Genomic DNA, 21,262 nt, shown 5'->3' with positions numbered 1-21,262 from the left:
CGATGCTGAAGAGCAAGTTTCAGAGTCTCCTCTGACATCCATGTTGGTCTTTTCTTTCTTTTCTGTCTTTTCAGTGACCTCTTGCTTTTTTCATGTTTGATGTCCATGATGTCATTCCGCAACTCGTTTGGTCTGAGGTCACTAGTGTTCAGTGCGTCAAATCTATTCTTGAAATGGTCTCTAAATTCAGGTGGGATATACTCAAGGTCATATTTTGGCTCTCGTGGACTTGCTCTGATTTTCTTCAGTTTCAGCTTGAACTTGCCTATGAGCAATTGATGGTCTGTTCCACAGTCGGCCCCTGGCCTTGTTCTGAATTATGATATTGAGCTTTTCCATCGTTTCTTTCCACAGATGTAGTCAATTTGATTTCTGTTTGTTCCATCTGGCGAGGTCCATGTGTCTAGTTGCCGTTTATGTTCGTGAAAGAAGATATTTGCATTGAAGAAGTCGTTGGTCTTGCAAAATTCTATCATTCGATCTCCGGCATTTTTTCTATCACCAAGGCCATATTTTCCAACTACTGATCCTTCTTCTTTGTTTCCAACTTTCACATTCCAATCACCAGTAATTATCAATGCATCTTGATTGCATGTTCAATCAATTTCAGACTGCAGCAGCTGATAAAAATCTTCTATTTCTTCATCTTTGGCCCTAGTGGTTAGTGCTTAAATTTAAATAATAGTCGTATTAACTGGACTTCCTTCCTCGTAGGCATATGGATATTATCCTATCACTGACAGCGTTGTGCTTCAGGATAGATCTTTAAACGTTCTTTTTGACGATGAATGCAACACCAGTCCTCTTCAAGTTGTCATTCCCAGCATAGTAGACTACATGATGGTCCAATTCAAAATGGCCAATACCAGTCCATTTCAGCTGACTAATGCCTAAAATATCAATGTTTATGTGCCCCATTTCATTTTTGATGGTTTCCAATTTTCCTAGATTCATACTTCATACATTCCAGGTTCCAATTATTAATGGATGTTTGCAGGTGTTTTTTCTCATTTTGAGTAGTGACACATCAGCAAATGAAGGTCCCAAAAGCTTAGTCCACCCACGTCATTAAGGTCGACTCTACATTTCCTTAGGTGCTCTTTTGTCACAAAAAGAAATACACACATATTTGTGTGTGTTTATACATATGTATGTGTATGTGTGTGTATACATGTATAAAAACATATATATATAATATGGGTTATATATCATATAAGGAATATATTAACCCTTTGCCATCAGATCGATTCCAGCTGATAGCCACCCTATAGGACAGAGTAGAACTGCTCCATAGGGTTTCCAAAGGGCGGCTGGTGAATTCGAATTGCTGACCTATTGGTTAGCAGACTAAGCACTGTTTAGGAGGCAAACAGGCATGGTTTAAGTAAAGTCTTTAAAGTATCCTGTAACAAGACTGTTATTTTTGTTGTGTGCAGTCAAGTCAATTCCAGCTCATAGTAGCCATGTATTACAAAGTAGAACAGTCCTGTAGGGTTTCCTAGGTTTTAATCTTTAAGGGAAAAGATCACCAGATTTTTTCTCCAACCGCCCACCTTTCAGTTAGCAGCCAAGTGCTTGACCATTGCACTGCCAGGTAGAGAAATGTGACACTTTTCAGAAGAAACCGTAGAGGATTCAATATGATAAAGGTACAGCCCCTACCCTAGGGAAGGTAACTATTTAAGGAGACAGGTTCTTATTTTTTAAGTAATTGGAAGCCTTAAAAATACCTTTGTTCTTCACACCTGAGTTGTAAAAAGACGACTCCATCACACATGTGAATCGGATAATAGGATGCATAAGGAAGAGAAGACCTATAGAGGCATAGTTAGTGGGCTCTAGCAGGAGCCCAGGCAGGCTCTGATCCAGGACAAAGTGGTAAGGGTACAGATAATGTGTGCCTAAGGCATTGTGCAGATAGAACCAACAGGACACAGGCACTGATGAAATACAGTAAATAAGATACAGAACATTATTTGATATGACTTGAATATTCTGACTCAAAGTGACTGATGCGGAAGCAGCCATGAATTAGGAGGAGCCGTTTTGACCTTGGGAGTAATGGCCAGCAGGTTAAATTTGTATTGTGTCAGTTAACAATGACCAGAAAGGGGAGTGGAGTTCAGTGAGGAAGTCACAGCGGGAGCACACAGGTCTGGAAAAGTTCTGCTTATAGGTGATGGAAGATGTGGAAATGTACGTGTTCACTCAGGGCAGTGAGCAAGTGTCTGGGGGAACACTTCTATCTAGGGAGTGGGAAGACAGAAAGAGGTCAAGGAAGTGGAGAGGCCAGGAACCTAAGCAGTTCTAAATAGAAAGGGCTGGACAGTAGGACATAAGACACAAGAAGCAAGAAGGCTCAGGTTGGGATGACGTTTGGCTTTGCAGTTTAGAAGCCGTGTGTGCGTGACTGTAACATTGAACAAATAATTTAGAAGTAAGTCTCTGCTGGAGGGACTCCAGAAGACATGGCCCCCGGAATTTCTGTCAGCCCAAAACTAAAACCATTCCCGAAGCCAACTCCTCAGACAAAGATTAGACTGGAGTATAAGACGAAAATGATACTTGTGAAGAGTGTGCTTCTTAGCTCAGGTAGATACATGAGACTAAATGGACAGCTCCTGTCTGGACGTGAGACGAGAAGGCAGAAAAGGACAGGAGCTGGTTGAATGGACACGGGAAATACAGGGTGGTGAGGAAGGGTGTGCTGTCACTTTACAGGGAGAGCAACTAGGGTCACATAACAGTATGTATATAAATTTTTGTATGAGAAACTAACTCGAACTGTAAAATTTCACTTAAAATACAACAAAAAATAACGAAATATATGAAGAAACATAAAAAAAAAGAAAAGAATTAAGTCTCCCTCCAAGCCTCTCTGGAGCCATCTCCTGGTCTCTTCCCCTCCCTTGATAGGGCTTTCCTTCACCTTCCTTTTTCTGCAGCCTCTTCTGCCTCAGATATATGCACAGATGTTCTTGCTGCATTCCAAGTCACCAGCTGCTTTTTCAAAAGCCAAGTGCTGGAGAGAATATGGAGAGACTAGCTCTAACCTTACCACTTACTGTTTTGTGAATCAATTAAGACAGAACAATTAACCTCTCTGAGCCAATATGAACAATGGTAAAATGGAAATGAAAATTTCTACCTTACCGGGTCGTTAAAACACTAAATAAGATAATTATATAAATTTATTATCACGGTTCCTGGCGCACAGTGAGTGCTAAACAATTTGCGCATTTTATTAAATATGACTTACATCTACACCTCTTTTCTGTTTTTTCCATCCTTTTTTTTTTATCTCCACTAGCCCTGTAACTTCTCCCCTTCTTCCTCAGTTTAGACTCTCAGAAGAAACCTTGGAATCAGAAATCTTACACAGGACAGAAAGGGAAATGATGCTATGCCTTTTCAACTTCAAAAAAGTACTCTAGACTGACTTTTCCCTGCCATAGCTCATTGAGTCAAAATGAGAATCATGAGTTCTCATTAGAAGGAAAATTGTATTCTATGAGGCATATCCCAGAGATATTTCTGGTAGAATAGTGGAAAGAAGTGCAATAATTGGGTGATACACAGAATATCAGAAACTTTATAGGAAACAGTATGTAATTTTTAAACATTAGAAGGAGGAAAGCAGATTTGCACTTGTTGATTTAAAGCCTGGATTTGAGTCATTTTCTTTTTTGGGTTTTTTTTTTTTTCCTTCAAAAAGTAGCAGAGTTCTTTAGAATATAGGACCAGAGTGAGAGGGAATGTATTTGTCACAGCATCTAAGCTGAACAGATCACAGTTTATGCATAAAGCACAAAATAAAGCACATCCATGAATTATCTGCATACAGGATTTGATTTCTTTTCAATTCTATCATAAACCATATCATCCCCATCATGACCTCAAAACCACACCCATAAATTCTCAGCAGGGTAGAGACTGTTGGGAAACTAATAGTTGGAAGCCAACAGAGCTCAGTGAAAGGCCATGTGAGCCAGTTGTTGGCAAACCAATATCCACTAACAATAATGGCATCCAAAAATCAAGTTGACTGTGTTTTCCATCACTGAGAAGGGATGGTTTCATTGCAAAGAAGTTGTTCAGGGAATTCAAATGTCACTCAAACTGACAGAAAAATATTAGTTCTAGAGACAGTTTAAGGAGCCCTGGTGCACAACAGTTAAGTGCTTGGCTTTGCCGGTTGAAACCTACCCAGCAGTTTTCTCTTCGAGAGAAGACTTATTGATCTGATCCCATAAAAATTACAGCCAAGAAATCCCTATGGGGCACTTCTACTCTATCACATGGGGTCTCTATGAGTCGAAATTGACTTGACTGCACCTAACAACAAGAGGCAGTCTGGCCCTTTAGTCAACAACTCTTGGAGCTACATTTCTTATACCAATCAAGATCTTTCTTCTGGTGGTCAAAATTCTATGTTTTAGGGGCTTATTTGGTTCCATAACAAAGTTAGGGGTGAAGAGACATATGACTTGGCTGCTCCACTCAAGGGATTCGGAAAATCTTGAATTGTGCTAATGTCACTGCCAAAGCAAGACATAGGAATGCCTGTGTGAGAGAGGTCACATAGGGGAGAGGTGAGTGTGGTCCAGAGAGCCGGGGTGCAGCTCCTCGTGGTGATGGAACCAGATGAAAGCTTAAGAGGTGAGTAAGGTGTATTGACATCAATAAAGCTTCTAACTGTTCACAAAGCCCTTACACTTACTTTATGCCGCCTCCCACCTTCTTCCCACCGCTGCCTAAAAAAGGCAAAAAGAGAAAGCCTAAGAAAGTGGACAATTCCTGCCATGTGTTTTCAGGGAGAAGTCAAACAGCCTGATGATGATGGGAGCTATGTCAGGCTTTGACCAAATTGGAAGAAACTTGTTATCCATATGATAATGTTCCTCTTGTCACATACATAAATGTCTTTTATCTTTCCCAAGTCTTTGTAGTTAAAGTAGGAATTTTCTCCCCATTTTACAGATGGAAAAATTGTGGTTCAGAAAGACTAAACAGCATTTTCAAAGTCACAGAGTAGAAGGTAGAGAAAGGACATATTTGCAGGTGTTCTGGCTCTTGGTCTGACTGTTCTACATTCAAGTCTCTACAGAGGTAAAGAAGATCAGACAGGGTCTTTCCTTAGTAAGAAAACATGGACACAGGAATGAAGACCAGCATTAATTCCTCCTCTCAGGTTTGCTTCATTCCAATGTTCTCAATTCTTTACAGGTGCCAGATAATGCATCAGCATGAGAAGTGGCAACCAGAGTTTCTTGGGGAATTCCCCTAAGAACTTCATCCTGCTGGGTGTCTCTGACAGACCATGGCTGGAACTTCCTCTTTCTGTGGTCCTTCTAGTTTCCTACATTCTGGCCATGTTGGGCAACATTGCCTTCATCTTGGTGTCCCGGCTAGATGCCCAGCTCCATAGCCCCATGTACATCTTCCTCAGCCACTTGTCCTTCCTGGATCTCTGCTATACCACCACCGCAGTCCCACAGATGCTGTCAACATGGGCAGCTCCAGGGAGACCATCAGCTATGGTGGCTGCACAGTGCAGTATGCTATATTCCACTGGTTGGGCTGCACTGAGTGCATCGTCTTAGCCACGATGGCCCTGGACCATTATGTGGCCATCTGTGAGCCCCTTCAGTATGCTGTTATTATGCACCACCTTCTCTGCCAGCAGCTTGTAGCTGTGGCCTGGGTCAGTGGCTTCTGCAACTCCCTAGTTCAGGTGGTCTTGACAGTGCAGTTGCCTTTCTGTGGCCAGCAAGTACTAAACAACTTTTTCTGAGAGGTACCAGCCAGGATCAAGCTGTGATGTGCTGACACGACTATGAACGATGCTACACTGGCTGTGCTAGTGGCCTTCTTGGTGCTAGTCCCCCTAGCTCTCATCCTTTTCTCCTATGCCTTCATTGCCCGTTCAGTGCTCAGGATCCAATCCTCCAAGGGACAGCACAAGGCTTTTGGAACCTATTCTTCCCACCTGGTGGTGGTCTCCCTCTTCTACGTACCCGCCATTTACATGTATCTGCAACCACCTTCCAGCTACTCCCAAGAGCAGGGCAAGTTTATCTCCCTCTTCTATTCCATAGTCACCCCCACTCTCAATCCCTTCATCTATACCCTGAGGAATAAGGATGTGAAAGAAGCCCTCAGAAGACTCCTAGAAAGGATCTGGAGGATCTGCAGATGAACTGAGATGTGGCCATTTCCATTTGTTGAAGTACATTTAATAGGTGTATTGTATGCTCAAAACACCTTTCACTTAATGAGTTAATAATGAAACAGTGTAGGTTTTTGAGAGATCTGAGAGCCCCAAAAACCCCATCCAAAATATTTTTACCTCCTAGGTGGTCACAGTGCCTAAAATTTCACCTCTGCAATATATATGTTTTCAGAAATTGTTTAAACAGACTTGGAGTTTAATAAGTATATGTCAAATTACTTAATTTCTAATTTTCTTATCCTTCTCCCTCCTCATCTCCCTATTTTTCTTCTTTTTCTCCTGTTTGTCTCTTTCAAATCTTCTCTCTTACTTTCCCTATTACTCTTCTGTATACATATTATGAAATTGAGCCACATATTACTTAAAATGAATTTATATTCCTCTCCATAAATTTAAATCTCCATAAATTTTATGACTTGCAAAAACTTTCAGGAATGTGATGTATCGCTTTCTTCTTACTTTGACTTTAGATGATGTCTTTTCGTGTAGTTGAAATTTCCTTCTATAAAAAATTTTCCCCATTAATTGGGAACTAGTACAAGCGCTAGGCAAACCTGCTGCAAATGATGTCTTTAAAGTGTTAAAAAGCAAAGTTGTCACTTTGAGGACCAAGATGCACCTGACCCAAGCCATGGTATTTTCAGTTTCCTCATACACATGCAAAAACTAGGTAGTGAATAAGGAAAACCAAAGAAAAAATGATGCCTTCCAATTATGGTGTTGGCAATGAATATTGAATATACCCTGAAATGCTAGAAGAACAAACAAGTCTGTCTTGGAAGAAGTACAGCCAGTGTGCTCCTTGGAAGCAAGGATGGTGAGACTTCCGTATTTTGGACATGTTATTGGTAGGGACCAGTCCCTGAAAAGGACATCATGCTTGGTAAGGTAGAATGTCAGCAACAATGGGCTCAACCATAGCAACAATTGTGAGGATGGTGCATGACCAGGCAATGTTTTGTTCCATTGTACATAAGGTAGCTGAGCCAGAACCAACTCAACAGCACCTAACACCAACAACTACAAGCATATCTATCATAGCAAAAATCCGTTGCTGTTGACTCAATTCCAACTCATACCAACCCTATAGGACAGGGTAGAACTGCCCCATAGGGTTTCCCATGCTGTAATTTTTACAGCAGAAGGTCACCAGGTCTTTCTCCCATGGAGCCACTGGTAGGGGTTCAAACCACTGACCTTTTGGTTAGTAGCCAAGCACTTAATCATTGAGCCATCAAAAAAAAAAAAAAAATACCAAACCCACTGCCTTCAAGTCAATTCTGACTCATAGCAACCCTATAGAAAAGAGTAGAACTGTCCCACAGGGTTTCCAAGGCTGTAAATCTTTACAGAAGCAGACTACCACATCTGTCTCTGACAGAGTGGTTCATGGGTTTGAGCCACCAACCTTTTGGTTAACAACCAAATGCTTTGACCACTGCACCACCAGGGATCTTATTGAGTCACCAAGGCTCCTAACGTCTATCACAGATGGATGAAATGTGCAAGGCTATACTAGGTTTGGAGCCGTGGTGGCACAGTGATGAGAGCTCTTGGCTATTAATCAAAAAGTCAGCAGTAAGAATCTACCAGCTGCTCCTTGGAAACCCTATGGGGTAGCTCTACCGTGTCCTATAGGATTGCTATAATTCAGAATAAACTCGACTGCAACAGGGTTTTTTTATATTAGGTTTCATGGTGTTATGGATTGAATTGTGTCCCCCCCCCTCCAAAAAATGGGCAATCTTAATTCCTGTACCTGTAACTATTACCCTGTTTGGAAGTAGTTTTCTTTTGTTAAGTTAATTAGGTCATACTAGGGTTGGTTGGGTCCTAAATCTAATCACTTCTAGGCAGTGTCTTACGAAAAAAGTAAAATAGACATAGAGATGCACAGAGGTGGAAGACAGACACCAAGGAATACCAAGCAATACCAAGAAACACCAAGGAACTCCAAGGGCTACCAACAAGGAAGAACCCTCCCTTAGAGCCAATGCCCTGACTGGGAATTCTAGCCTCCAAAACTGTGAGATAATAAATTCCTGTTTTTAAAGCCATCACTTGTAGTATGTGTGTTACAGCAGCACTAGGTAACTAAGACACATGGGTACAAATAAAAGTAGCATTGTTTCTTATCTCCCTAAAAATATTATATTTTAAATGGGAAAACAAAATATAAGTACAACCAGAGTTAAAGACAATAAAACTTTCAATAACAAGTCTAAAGTAACTGAAATAGCTAATATTTGTTAAGCATTTCCCAGATGCAGATGCATCACCTCATGAAATCCAAAAATAACCCCACAATATAATTGCATACATTATTTCCCTGTTTTATATAAGAATTTGATCATTAGAAAGGTTATAATAACTTGACCAAGGTCATCCAGTAAATGAAAACATGGAGACTAGCACTAAGTTCTATACTTCAGTAGAACAGAGCTGTGATACTAATACCATATATATATTTTTTTTTTTACATTTTCTAGATTCATTTACACTTAAGTTGTTTGTTTTTGTCTCCCTGTCTTGTATATGCCAAACATTAACATAGCCAAATACAAAATTAATGTATTGAACATGTAAAAATTAAGACAAAGGAAAATGAAGGAAGGTTTTCTGAAAGTCAAGGCACAAAGGAAATAGGAATTACAGTATTATAGGAGTTTCTCTAAGAAAAGTAAAAGAATGATATTCCTGATATCAAGACCTCATAGGACATTTTCCCATGGATGCCATAGAGCAGACACTGTGTAATAACAAAGCCTTTTAGAACAACCTTACCAAACATACAGAAAGATCTAAGAGAGTTTTATTATTATAATTATAAATGTTCTTAATGGTATAGGTCTAAGACACCCGTTGATAAAAGCAATTTCACGTTGATGCAAAGAAAGTTGATCCATACATACAGCTATGTATAATGGTATGATTTAATACTAGGACTCATTTGAGATTGTTGAGGACTATGTTCCTCAAAATAGATGTGTCAGATGAAAGACACCCTCAAATTTATTTCTATTCCTTGCAATAAGAAGTAAAAACTAATATCCCTTCCTTCAAATCAGGGCTGACCATCAGGTGAAGTGAAAATGATGTCCTAGACATTCCAAGGTATAAGGGTTATATCGCTCATCATACTTTTACAATCTGTATGCTGAGCAAATAATCTGAGAAGCTGGACTATATGAAGAAGAAAGGCATCAGAATTGGAGGAAGACTCATTAACAACCTCCAATATGCAGCTGACATAACCTTGCTTGCTGAAAGCAAAGAGAACTTGAAGCACTTACTGACGGAGATCAAAAACTACAGTCTTCAGTATGGACTGCACCTCAATATAAAGAAAACAAAAATTCTCACAACTGGACCAGTAAGCAACATCGTGATAAAGAGAGAAAATATCGAAGTCAAGGATTTCATTTTACTTGGATTCACAATCAACACCCATGGAAGCAGCAGTCAAGAAATCAAATGACATATTACATTGGGCATATCTGCTGCAAAAGACCTCTTTAAAGTATTAAAAAGCAAAGGTGTCACTTTGAGGACTAAGGTGTGTCTGACCAAAGTCAGGGTATTTTCAGTTGCCTCATATACGTGCAAAAACTGGAAAATGAATAAGGAAGACCAAAGAAAAAATGATACCTTTGAATGATGGTGTTGGCAAAGAGTATTGAATATACAACAGATTCCCAGAACAAAAAACAAATCTATCTGGAGTAAAGTACAGCCAGAATGATCCTTAGAAGGAAGGATGGCGAGACTTCATCTCATGTCCTTTGGACATATTATCAGGACAGACCAGTCCCTGGAGAAGGACATCATGCTTGGTAAAATAGAGGGTCAGTGAATAAGAGGCAGACCCTCAATGAGATGGTTTGACAAGTGGCTGTGATAATGGGCTTAAACATACTGACTGTGAGGATGGTGCAGGATCAGGCACTGTTTTGTTCTACATGCATAGGGTTGCTATGAGTCAGAACCGACTCAACGGCACATAACAACAACTACCAGGATGGGAAGTAGAAAGAACAGGGATTAATGGTGATGGAAAATAGCATCGAATAAGGCTAAGGTTGCACATCCAGTTACTGTAATTGATGTCAGTAAGTTGTACACCTGTTTAAAGTTGAATTGGCAAAAATTGTGTACTAGCTATATATACAACAATGACACACACATACAAAAAAAAAAGTAACTGCTGAGACTGCTTATGTACAACTAAAATCCTCATGAGATCTAGCTCCTGGTTTGCAGGTTTAGTGTTTCACAGGACACCCCAGCTAACTGGCCTAATAATGTGTTTAGTGCTTCTGTTCTACCTCCTAGTTGGCTGTGTAGTGCCTGGAGCCATCCCATGCATGACAATTGATCTCTATTCACTTGTAGCAAAAGAGGAAGAAGGGGAATCAGGAATAGGAGAAGAATATGAAATGTGCTCCTAATTTCCTCCGGAACACAGTCCCTTTGCCATGAGACAGAAGAACTGGAAGGTGCCCAGCTGCCATTACTAAACTTTTTAATCAAAGATTCTATAGAAGAATCCTATCAAAAACTTGAAAATATAGAACAGAATTTCAAATTCTCATGGACTCCAGACTTTCTGGAGTCATGGGGGGTGGATGAACCCCTGAAACTATTATCCAGAGATAATCTTTAAAATATAAACCAAAACTATTCCCTGAAGTCTATCTTTATGGGATCAAAGTGCCAACAACGACCTGAACGATTAGATAGGAACCTTAGGGGGCAGTGAGTTTATGTTAGTGTGATAAGAACAACTCAGAAAAGGAGGGTATCAATGTTTGCTCAACTCACAGAATGTAATCGATGTCACTAAATTGTACATGCAGAAATTGCTGAATTAGTGTATGTTCTGCTGTGTATATTCTCAACAACAATAACAAAATTAATTTTTAAAAAAGAAAAAAGGGAGCCAAGATGGCGGACCAAGCCATTTTGCTGCAACAGAACCTAAAAAACCAAGTAAAACAGGTACAGACATCAGTTCCGGAACTCTGAGCCTTAAATGAAGAGACAAAGATTAAATCAGAAGCCATTGAGAAGAAACTGATAGAAAATGACGAAGAAGTAGATATGAAGTGGAGGTTCTTAGCCAAATGGCGTGACTCAATGTGAACATCTTGGAATAAAGCCAACAACCCTGCACACAGAAAGGAACATCCACAGAATTCTCAATGGCAGATAGAGATATGATGTGGACACACTCAGGGCTAAGTAAGACTACGTATGCTGGCTGCAACTCAAGGAGAAGCCTAACCTCTCTCACTTGGTGACCACGAGAGCACGCTTCTACAACCCACCCCTTATGAATAGCAGCAAGAATCGCCCCATCCCGGCAGCCCCAACTGCCAGGAACCATAGTGCTAACCTACCCTATTGCCCTCCTCCATCTAGCCCCCTCCGCCCCTGCCTTCACTCCCCCTCCTGCCTCTCTCCTCAGCTCTGCAGCCAGAACCAAAAGTTGGTTTTTTGAAAGGATCAGCAAACCATTGGCCAAATTGACAAAAGACAAACAGGAGAGTAAGCAAATAACCCAGTAAGAAATGAAATGGGGGACATTACAATGGACACAAATGAAATAAAAAAGATCATAACAGAGTACTATCTAAAACTATACTCCAACAAATTTGGAAAAGATTAGTCCAAAGGACTAAAGAACCACATCAACCACGGCCTCCATTAGCCTAGCCTAGAAGAACTCGATGGCACCCAGCTACCACCACTGACTGCTCTGACAGGGATCACAGGAGAGGGTTCTGGACAGAGCTGGAGAAAAATATAGAACAAAATTCAAATTCACACACACACAAAAAGCCAGACATACAGGTCTAAGGCTGGAGGAACACCTGAGACTATGGGCCCCAGACACGCAGCTAATTCAAAACTGAAGCCACTCCCAAAGACCACCTTTCAGCCAAAGATTACACAGGCCTATAAAACAAACAATAACACACATGAGGAACGTGCTTCTTAGTGCAACCAAGCATAAGAGACTAAAAGAGCAACACTTGCCAAAAGCAAAGATAAGAAGGCGGGAAGGGAAAGGAAAACTGGGCATATGGACATGGGGAACCTGGGTGGAAAGGGAAAGGAGATCACTGACACAGTGCAGGGATTGCAACCAATATCACAAAACAATTTGTATATCAATTTTTGAATGAGAAACTAATTTTCATTGTAAGCTTTCACCTAAACGATAGTAAAATTTAAAAAAAAAAAAACTTATGGCTCAGAGGAGAGACATGTTGTTGTCATTAGGGGCCATGGAGACAGTTCTGACTTATACTGACCCTGTGTACAACAGAACAAAACACTTCCCGGTCGTGTACCATCCTCACAATCGTTGTTATGCTTAAGCCAGCGTTGCAGCCGCTGTGTCAGTCCATCTCGTTGAGGGTCTTCCTCTTTTTCGCTGACCCTCTACTTTACCAAGCATGATGTCTTTCTCCAGAAACTGATCCCTCCTGACAATATGTCCAAAGTATGTAAGACGCAGTCTTGCCATCCTTGCTTCTAGGGAGCATTCTGGCGGTACTTCTTCCAAGACAGATTTGTTTGTACTTTTGGCAGTCCGTGGTATATTAAGTATTCTTCTCCAACACCACAATTCAAAGGCATCAATTCCTCTTCAGTCGTCTTCATTCATCGTCCAGTCTTCACATGCAGAGGAGCAACAGAGGGGGCAAAATTCTTAAACCTCCTGCTTCTGAGGAGGAGGCATGGGCTAGATATGCCAGTGTCTTTGACAGGAAAAATGCCCTGATTTTGCTCACAACAGGTTGGAAATCTTGAGTCAACTGGATTTGATTCAACTTCTGCTACTTATTAAACTGCCAGTGACACGATGAAAAAGCATTGGTTTTTCATAGTAACAAGAACAGGAAGCAAACAAGGAAGGAAAAGCTCTCCTCCTCATCTTGCTCTCCTTCCTGCCTGCCTGTATCGCCCCTGTGGGTGAAGACTAATAAGAAAACAGCAAGCAAAGAAGAAATATGTTGTGCACACTCCCAAATGCAGCCTCACAAAAGGGCTGATAAAAGTGTGCGCTTGGAGCTCAGAGACACACCCTAATACCTGGCTCACAAGTGTGACACATCACACAACTCTTCACACTACAACAGAAATTCAAAAGACAAAGTTCTAATTAAGAAAAAGACAAAAATATGGCCAGCTATTGATTCTGCTCAGTATTCTTCTCGCTCTTCACTTTCTCCTGAGAACACCATGACAATAGATCGTGCTAATGAGCCTACCCTGCAAATGAAGTGTCTGTGGTCACCTGAGAGGGAATTGGTCAGTGTAGGCCCTGCTGGGAGGGGCCATGACTTGAAACTGACAAGGAGTTGTGTATACAAGCAGCCAAACCCACAGAGGTTTTAGAGACAGAAAGAAGTAGGAAGAGAAGTAACAGGAAGAAGCAAAAGGAAGAAAGAAGAGAGAAGAAGCAGAGAGAAAACAGGCAAGGAATCTCATCTAAAACAAAAAAAAAAAAGCTGTAACATGGATCAAGGGCTGTAATACTGAAGACAGCGAGAGGCTCAGAAGGGATCCAGGGGCAGAGTCACTGGAGACACACAGCAGGGCCGAAAAGAGCCTGTCCTCAACCGATCAAGAGGAGGCTGTCCTCAAGGGGCTGAGAGATGCCTGTCGTGAGAGGGCAAAGGGGAGCCAGTCCTCAGAGGGCTGAGAGGAGCCTGTCCTCATGGGGCAAAGGGGAGCCTGTCCTCAGGAGACCTAGAGGAAGTCTGCAGCACCAAGAGGAGCTGAGAGAGCTGTCCTGCATCGAACAAGGAAAGCTTTGCCTACATGCTTCCTACTCTAGATCTTGAATTGTAGCCTATTGATCCTGATCTCGAATTGTACCTTGTTCCTTAATAAGCCTCATAACTGGTCTATGAGTTCTATGTGACCATTGCAATGGACTATTGAGCCCAACAGAGAAGCCGAGAGTGCCATGGAAGGACAACTTGATTCCAAATTGGTAAAAACATTGGAGAGTGGAGGTATGGCTGATCTCTACCTCATAGGAAGTTACCTTATTCTGATTTTGATTCATATTATCCATCCTGAAGTTAAGCAGGTTCTAAAGCTACTACTACTATTACCATTTGACAGTTATGAACAGAGTATCTAATTTAAGCAGCTCAGAAAGACAGGAGGGAAGTCCTTCATGCTGGACACCTGCAGATCCCTAGCTGTAATAACTCAGAGCAGGCTGGTTAGGTCCCATGGTGACTAAGAACTACCTTCAAAAGACATTCAGAGGGGAACTAATTTCATTCAGGAAGGGGTGCCAGGGGCCTCATCAATTTCACCAGCTCAGCGTTCATGAAACAGGCAGAAAATTTCCAGGGCATTAGTTGCTGTCATCCCTTTCCCACTCTGTATCCCAGGAAGCATTTGTTTTTAAAATTATTTAATATTAACAATTAAAGAATTGCAGAAGGTATGCTTGTGTGACACACAGACGCACAAATGCGAACTGCTCACAATCCAAGTATTTAGAATACAGTTTGGCAGAGAAATTTAAATATATGGAATGGCTAGGTAACAGCCAAGGTTTTGTTTTCATTTAGTTCAAGCAACTGATGTAAAGCTAATTTTACTAAGACGTGGTTATCAGAGCAGCCAGAAGGGGGAATGGAACACTGATGCAAGTGAGAGATTGAGGTAAGGGAGAACCATCATTCCGGTGGGAGTACATGCATGTGGACATATTTGGAGAGAATGATGTCAGTAGACTCCATGTCTGGAAGAAACATCACAAGTTGGGGACTAACCAGAGATGATTCCATTTTTTTGGTCAGTAAATGGGGTATGTAGTAATGATAGTTCAACTAACTATTTTAAATTCACAATATGGGAAGACAGGCTATAAAAAAAGATTCTGACCTGAAAAGGGGAAGGAAAAAGGGATGTTTGCTGGAGGGGACACGTGAGAAGTCAGGGGCCAGCAGTGCCATCACAGCATGATGGAAACGGGACCTGGGATACAGTGCGAGCGAGTAGTGGAAAGGCAGAGGCAGCGGGCACTGCCAGCATCAGAAAAGAAAGTTTGGATACGGGCTTAGCATTGATGAGAGCGGGAGGAGAACTTTCTTGACTTCATTATTCCCCTATGCTATATCTCCATGTCATAAAGTCCATAATGTCCAACACAGAACACATCCTGGCCCCCCCAAACAGACAATTTATATGAAGTCTAGATGAGGCATCCCTCTTACCTAATATATACCCCTTTGTTGTCACTGTTAAATGTGTCTTTTCTGACCAAGAGTTTACCTGGATTCACTATCCTTCACCACCGTTAACTACTACTTCCTTTAATAAAGACCTTGACTACTGTTTTCCATGAACTGTCAAGGATTTTTTGGGGGGGTATCAAGACTGAATTGACTAGCAAGAGGATGTACAACCAACTACTTGAACCACAAAGGCAGTACCTCAGGGTTTTGGCAACATATTTGTCTATAGACCACACCCTTGTTGATTACACCCAGGGTTGATTACAGTGGAAGAATTTGCAATGAACAGAAAAGGGGGTCTTTATCCTGGGTGGTGCAAACAGTTAATACAATTGGCTGTTAACTGAAAGGTTGGAGGTTCAAGTCCACCAGATGCATCAAGCTTGGTAATCTACTTCTGAAAAATCAGCCATTGAAAACCTATGGAGCACAGTTCTACCCTGTCACACAAGGGATTGGCATGAGTTAGAATTCACTTGATAGCAATTGATACTGGTTATATTTTTTAGCCCAGCTCATTCACACATTAATATCTGCATGGTCTCATACCATTTACATTCTCACGTTAGGTCACTGTCCACCAAAGGAAGTATCAAAGTCACTAGGGCTATATGTACAGTTAGAAAATGTCCCTGAGGTAATTTTGATCTTTCACTAACCTAAGAGGTTTTAAAACTCACAGACATGTATTATTGGGAAAAGCACAGTCAATGCCACAGAGCTGAGAAAAAAAATGAGACAAGCTTATTATTACATAAATTATTTCTAGTGGAAGAGCAACTGGAACAGGCTTTCCCAGATGTAGGAAGAGAACAGCTAAATGGCTGTTTGCTACTAACCTCTATCACAGCATCCAATAGACAGCACCTAGCAGTGTAATGTCATAAAGAACACCTCCAATTTATGAAATTATGGTGGCATTATTACCAATCAATGAAAATCTTGTCCAGTGACCAACATTAGATGAAGAATGCTGCTCATTAGGAAGGAGGTGGGTATGCTTCAGGTTCGATATAGGGCTAGTACTGATTTTATGGACCTAGAAAAATGCAAATTTTAACCTAAAGTTACTTAAGCAGAAACTGAAGAGTAGCCTTAATTCTAAAGAAAAGAGTTGAACATTCAAGTAATGCTGTTACCAAAAGTATAGGTTAGTTCAGAACATTCACCTACTACATTCTCACCTTCTGGGAGTTTGCTGAAATGATTGAAGTCTAAAGAAATGAATAAGTGAGAATATCCAGGAAAAGACAGATGTGACATGAGTGTCAATAAAACGTTAGAGAAAGCAGTAATATATGACATAAGATTTTACCAAAATCAAAAACACTGCTCTTGCTTAATCCCTGAGGTGTTGCTCTTTCCAATTTCAGGAGGGTCTGGATGGACACCACCCCAGATGGCTTTATCCTTCTGGGCTTCCCGGATAACCCCAAGCTGGAAATTATTCTCTTTGTGGTTGTGTCCATCTTTTACATGGTCAAGCTAGTGGGCAACATCACCGTCATACTTTTGTCCCATATTGATTCTCATCTCCACACCCCCATGTACTTCTTCCTCACCCAGCTCTCCTTCCTAGATCTTTGCTTCACAACCAGCTGCATTATTCAGATGCTGGTCAACCTCTGGGGCCCAGACAAGACCATCAGCTGCCTGGGATGTGCAGCTCAACTCTGCATCTTCTTGGGATTGGGTACTGCTGAGTGTGTCCTGCTGTTGGTCATGGCTTTTGACTGCTACGTAGCAGTGTGTCGGCCCGTGCACCATGCAGTCATTATATACCCGAAGTTGTGTCAGAAGCTGGCACTCCTGGTCTAGGTGAGTGGGATTTTTGGCTCCATGGTGCATTTCCCCACCACAATGAAGCTGCCTTTCTGCCATCACCACCAAGTGGATGACTTTATGTATGAAGTTACTGCATTGATCCACCTGGCCTGTGGAGACACATGCATCAATGAACTTCAGATATCAGTTATTGGGCCACCTTCCTGATGGTGCTGCTACTGCCCATCCTTGTCTCATGCAGCCACTTTGCCCAGGCAGTGCTGGCCGTCCAGTCCCAAGAGGGAAGAAGCAAGGCCTTCCGCACCTGCTTTTCCCACCTGGTGGTTGTCTTCCTCTTCTACTGTAGTGTCACCAGAGTCTACATGCAGCCCCAAAGCTGTTTTTCCCAGAAAGGAGGGAAATTCCTGATTCTTTTCTATACTGTGGTGACCCCCACTCTAAGCCCCCTCATCTACACCTTGAGGAACAAGGATGTGAAGGGGGATCTCAAGAGGCTATTTGGGAAAAACAAAATGTCTAGGGAGGACTAAAGAACTCAGACTCCAGGGTAAGGTCAGCTTTTGTTCAGTTCAGTTTCTCATGGCACTTAGGTGTGGGTGACTCTCAACTATCAATACTAATACAAAGGGTCAATAGGGTGCTTTTCAGACAGTGAGACAATTAAAAGAACAATTTGGTGCACCATGTTGAGTTAATCTTGAATTTATAAATAGGTGCAGCTTTGTTCCAGTCAGGAAATGAAAACCACTCTACTTATTTTAAAAGAAAGGATTTATTATAATGACCTGTTAACTAGATATTGAAGAACAAAAAAAGAAATAAAAAGCAGACCACTAGAGGGGTGGGAACACAAGAAAAGGACTGGAATTGTTAGAACTTATGGTTCATAGCAGAAACTCTTAAAGACTTTCCACTTCTAAGGAGGGGCCAACAGCTGGCTATGCCATTGCCATCTAGGTAACACAATGCTCGGGTTCAGCTCACCGCATGTTGGAAATCTTGATTCAATGTGATTCAACTACTGGGACCTAATAAACTGTCACTGTTGGGGTGAGAAGCATTGCTATGGCCATATTCGCAAGAACATAAAGCAAACAGGAAGCAAACACAGAAAAGCAAGTCCACCACCACCACCAGCCTTCAACCTACCTGCCTGTATCTCCCCTTGTGGGTGAAAAAGGAGCCCTGGTAGCACAATGGTAAAGCACGTGGCTGATAAGCAAAACGTTGGCAGTTCAAAACCACCAGGCGCTATATGCCAGAAAGATGTGGCAATCTGCTTTGGTAAAGATTACAGCCTAGGTAAGTCTATTGGGTAGTTCTAGTCTATCCTATAGGGTCACTACGGGTTGGAATCAACTTGACGTCAATGGGTTAGGTTTTCTTTTTCTTTGGGGAGGTAGGGAGGGGCAGTTACTGAAGACTAGTAAGGAACCACCAAGCAAAGCAGAAATAATGATGTGCATACTCCCAGCCCCAGCCTCACAAAGGAGCTGATACAAGTGTAGATTTGGAGCTGACAGACACAGACTTAATAACTGACACACATCGATGGAACATCGCACAACTCTTCACATTACAAAAGAATGTAATGTGAAGAGCAAAAGAAATTCAAACTACAAACTTCTAATTAAGAAGACAAAAATGTGGCCAGCTTATTGATTCTGCTCGATAGTCTTCCCACTCTTCACTTTCTCCTGAGAATAAACACCATGTCTGATCAGAAAAATGACAAGGAGCAAAGATGAGTGCTCATTCATAAAATACCCTAAAGAAAAAAATCCAAAGCTGCTACAGACTTATGATTAAAAATTCTCGCTGTGTTACCTACAATGGAATTTACTTTTAATTAAACATTTTATTTTGACATCACTGTTGATTTATATATAGTCATAAAAAATAATATAGAGATCTTTGATTTCGTTTTCCCAGTAGTAAAATCTTGCAAAGTTGTGGTACATGTCTCAGTCAGGATGTTGACACAAAATATAAAACACACCAAATACAGAACATTTCCATTGTCACAAAATCCCTCATGTTGCCTTTTACAGTCACACTCCCCTTGAAATCCCCCCACCCCAAGCCCTGGCAGCAACTAATCTACTCTCTATTTCTATATTTTTTGTCAATTCAAAAGTGTTACATAAATGGAATTACACACTATGAAATCCTTTGAAACTGACTTCTTTTTACTGAGCATAATTTTCTGGAACCCATGATCTTTGTCTGTCTGCCTTCATGGGAGTGTGTAGGAGTAAGAATATGGGTAATACTAAAAGTATTCCGGAGTGTTCACCCTTGAGGTGTATTTTAAAGAATTGGAACAAATTTGGCTATGATCCTATGAAAAAGAAGAAATCAATTTTCTTATGCGATACTGCCTGGCCCCAGTATTGTCTAGGGGACCAAGAAAAGTGGTCAGTATCAGATCACTGGGCTGCAACGTCATCCTTCAGCTAGATTTACATTGCACAAGACACGGTAAGTGGGATGAAAAACACTATGTGGAAGCCTTATCACATAATGATAAGGAAACTCAGAAAGCTTGTAAAATCTGTGTTCAAAAGGAAAAGTCCGCCATGCCGCCGGCAGTGCTAGTGGCAGACAACAATATCAACCCCTTGGAGCTGCCATGGCCCACTCACCTTACCCTCCTTTTCCCGCTCCTGCCTCAGCTGCTGCCCTGTCTCCCAGCGGCCTGTGTGCGAGGCTCTCCTCCTGGACCTGTGCCAGCAGGGGAGGGACAGCTAGGGCTAAAGGGAGGGGGTGGGAGCACATTCCTGCCCCCCTTCTCAGTGACCCTGTGGGGGAGGGTGGAGAACCAAACAGGAAAGCAGGGCCATCCAAATGTCCTGGAGATCTTCCCCTGTCACCACCACATACAAGAGGGACATCCTATTAAGGGACAAATACTGCCCAGGGCGCAGTGGAGCCAGGACAGAGCCAACAGGGAGGGCCAGCCTCAGGCCAGTAGCCCCTCCACCAAACTCCAGTGGCAGATGGGGCCTAGTTTGGGTTCAATTTGCCATTAGTAAAGTGGACCTGACTAACCGGAAGAATTAAGCCGTGGGATATCATGAACACCTGATAAAAACGTATGAACTGTTTACTACCATCTTTAACTCTTTTGATCCCACAGGGGCAGACTGTCAATCTCTCTTAAGCACCCTCCTCTCCTCAGAGGAGAGGCGGGTGGTCCTGGACAAGGCCTGAGAGGAAGCCCAGAGCTGACGTGACACTCTGCCAACCGGAGATGCATTTGATGACACCTTCCCCCTTTGAGACACCCGCTGGGATCACAAACACAGGGCGGAGTACCATATGCTTACCCATTACTGGAACTACCTCTTAGTGGGTCTTAAAAATGGCGTACCTGGGCTCTTAAACTGGGCTCTTAAACTGGAATAAGTTACATAAAATTAAACAGCATAAAGAAGAGGGTCTTTCAGCTTCCCTGGAAAGGATTTATAGAGCCTTTAGAGAATATACTGAGCAGGATCCAGAGGACCACCAAATGCTCAGATGGTCAATAGTGTTTTTACAGGACAATGTGCCCTGGACACTGGAAAAAACTTCATTAAGATGGAGGGGCAGTAACCATGAGTATTGGTTGAGATGGCATTCAAGGCCTACAACAACAGGGAAGACAAAGGCAGAAAGTGCCAGGTTACTCTGCTAACAGCAGCAGTACAGGCTAGGCCCCTCCTCAGAAGGAGAAGACACAGGGGCCCTAGTGGGGCCCGATCCCAGCCCCCACTGGGAATGAACCAGTGTGCATATTGTAAAGAAGAGGGCCATTGGAAAAGAGAGTGTCCCAAGAAAAAGAGTGGGCAACAAGTAACTCAAACGCCAGTCCTCACTCTGGAAGAAGACTCTGACTAGGGTGGACCAGGGTCAGGACCTCCACCCAAACCTCTGGTTATAATGAATGTGGAGGGAAAACCTACCCAATTTTTAGTTGATACTGGAGCTA

The 21,262-nt window shown here is 41.9% G+C and overlaps 2 pseudogenes; both read left to right on the top strand.

Annotated features, from left to right (window-relative positions):
• Nucleotides 1–5,246: 5,246 nt before the first annotated feature.
• LOC126070704 (olfactory receptor 2B11-like) lies at nt 5,247–6,199 on the top strand (annotated as a pseudogene).
• Nucleotides 6,200–16,887: 10,688 nt separating this feature from the next.
• LOC126068508 (olfactory receptor 2H1-like) lies at nt 16,888–17,819 on the top strand (annotated as a pseudogene).
• The last annotated feature ends 3,443 nt before the right edge of the window (nt 17,820–21,262 follow it).

The sequence above is a fragment of the Elephas maximus genome, chromosome 2 (genome assembly GCF_024166365.1).
Source record: "Elephas maximus indicus isolate mEleMax1 chromosome 2, mEleMax1 primary haplotype, whole genome shotgun sequence".
NCBI lineage: Eukaryota > Metazoa > Chordata > Mammalia > Proboscidea > Elephantidae > Elephas > Elephas maximus.
This window is presented reverse-complemented; position numbering and strand designations above follow the sequence as displayed.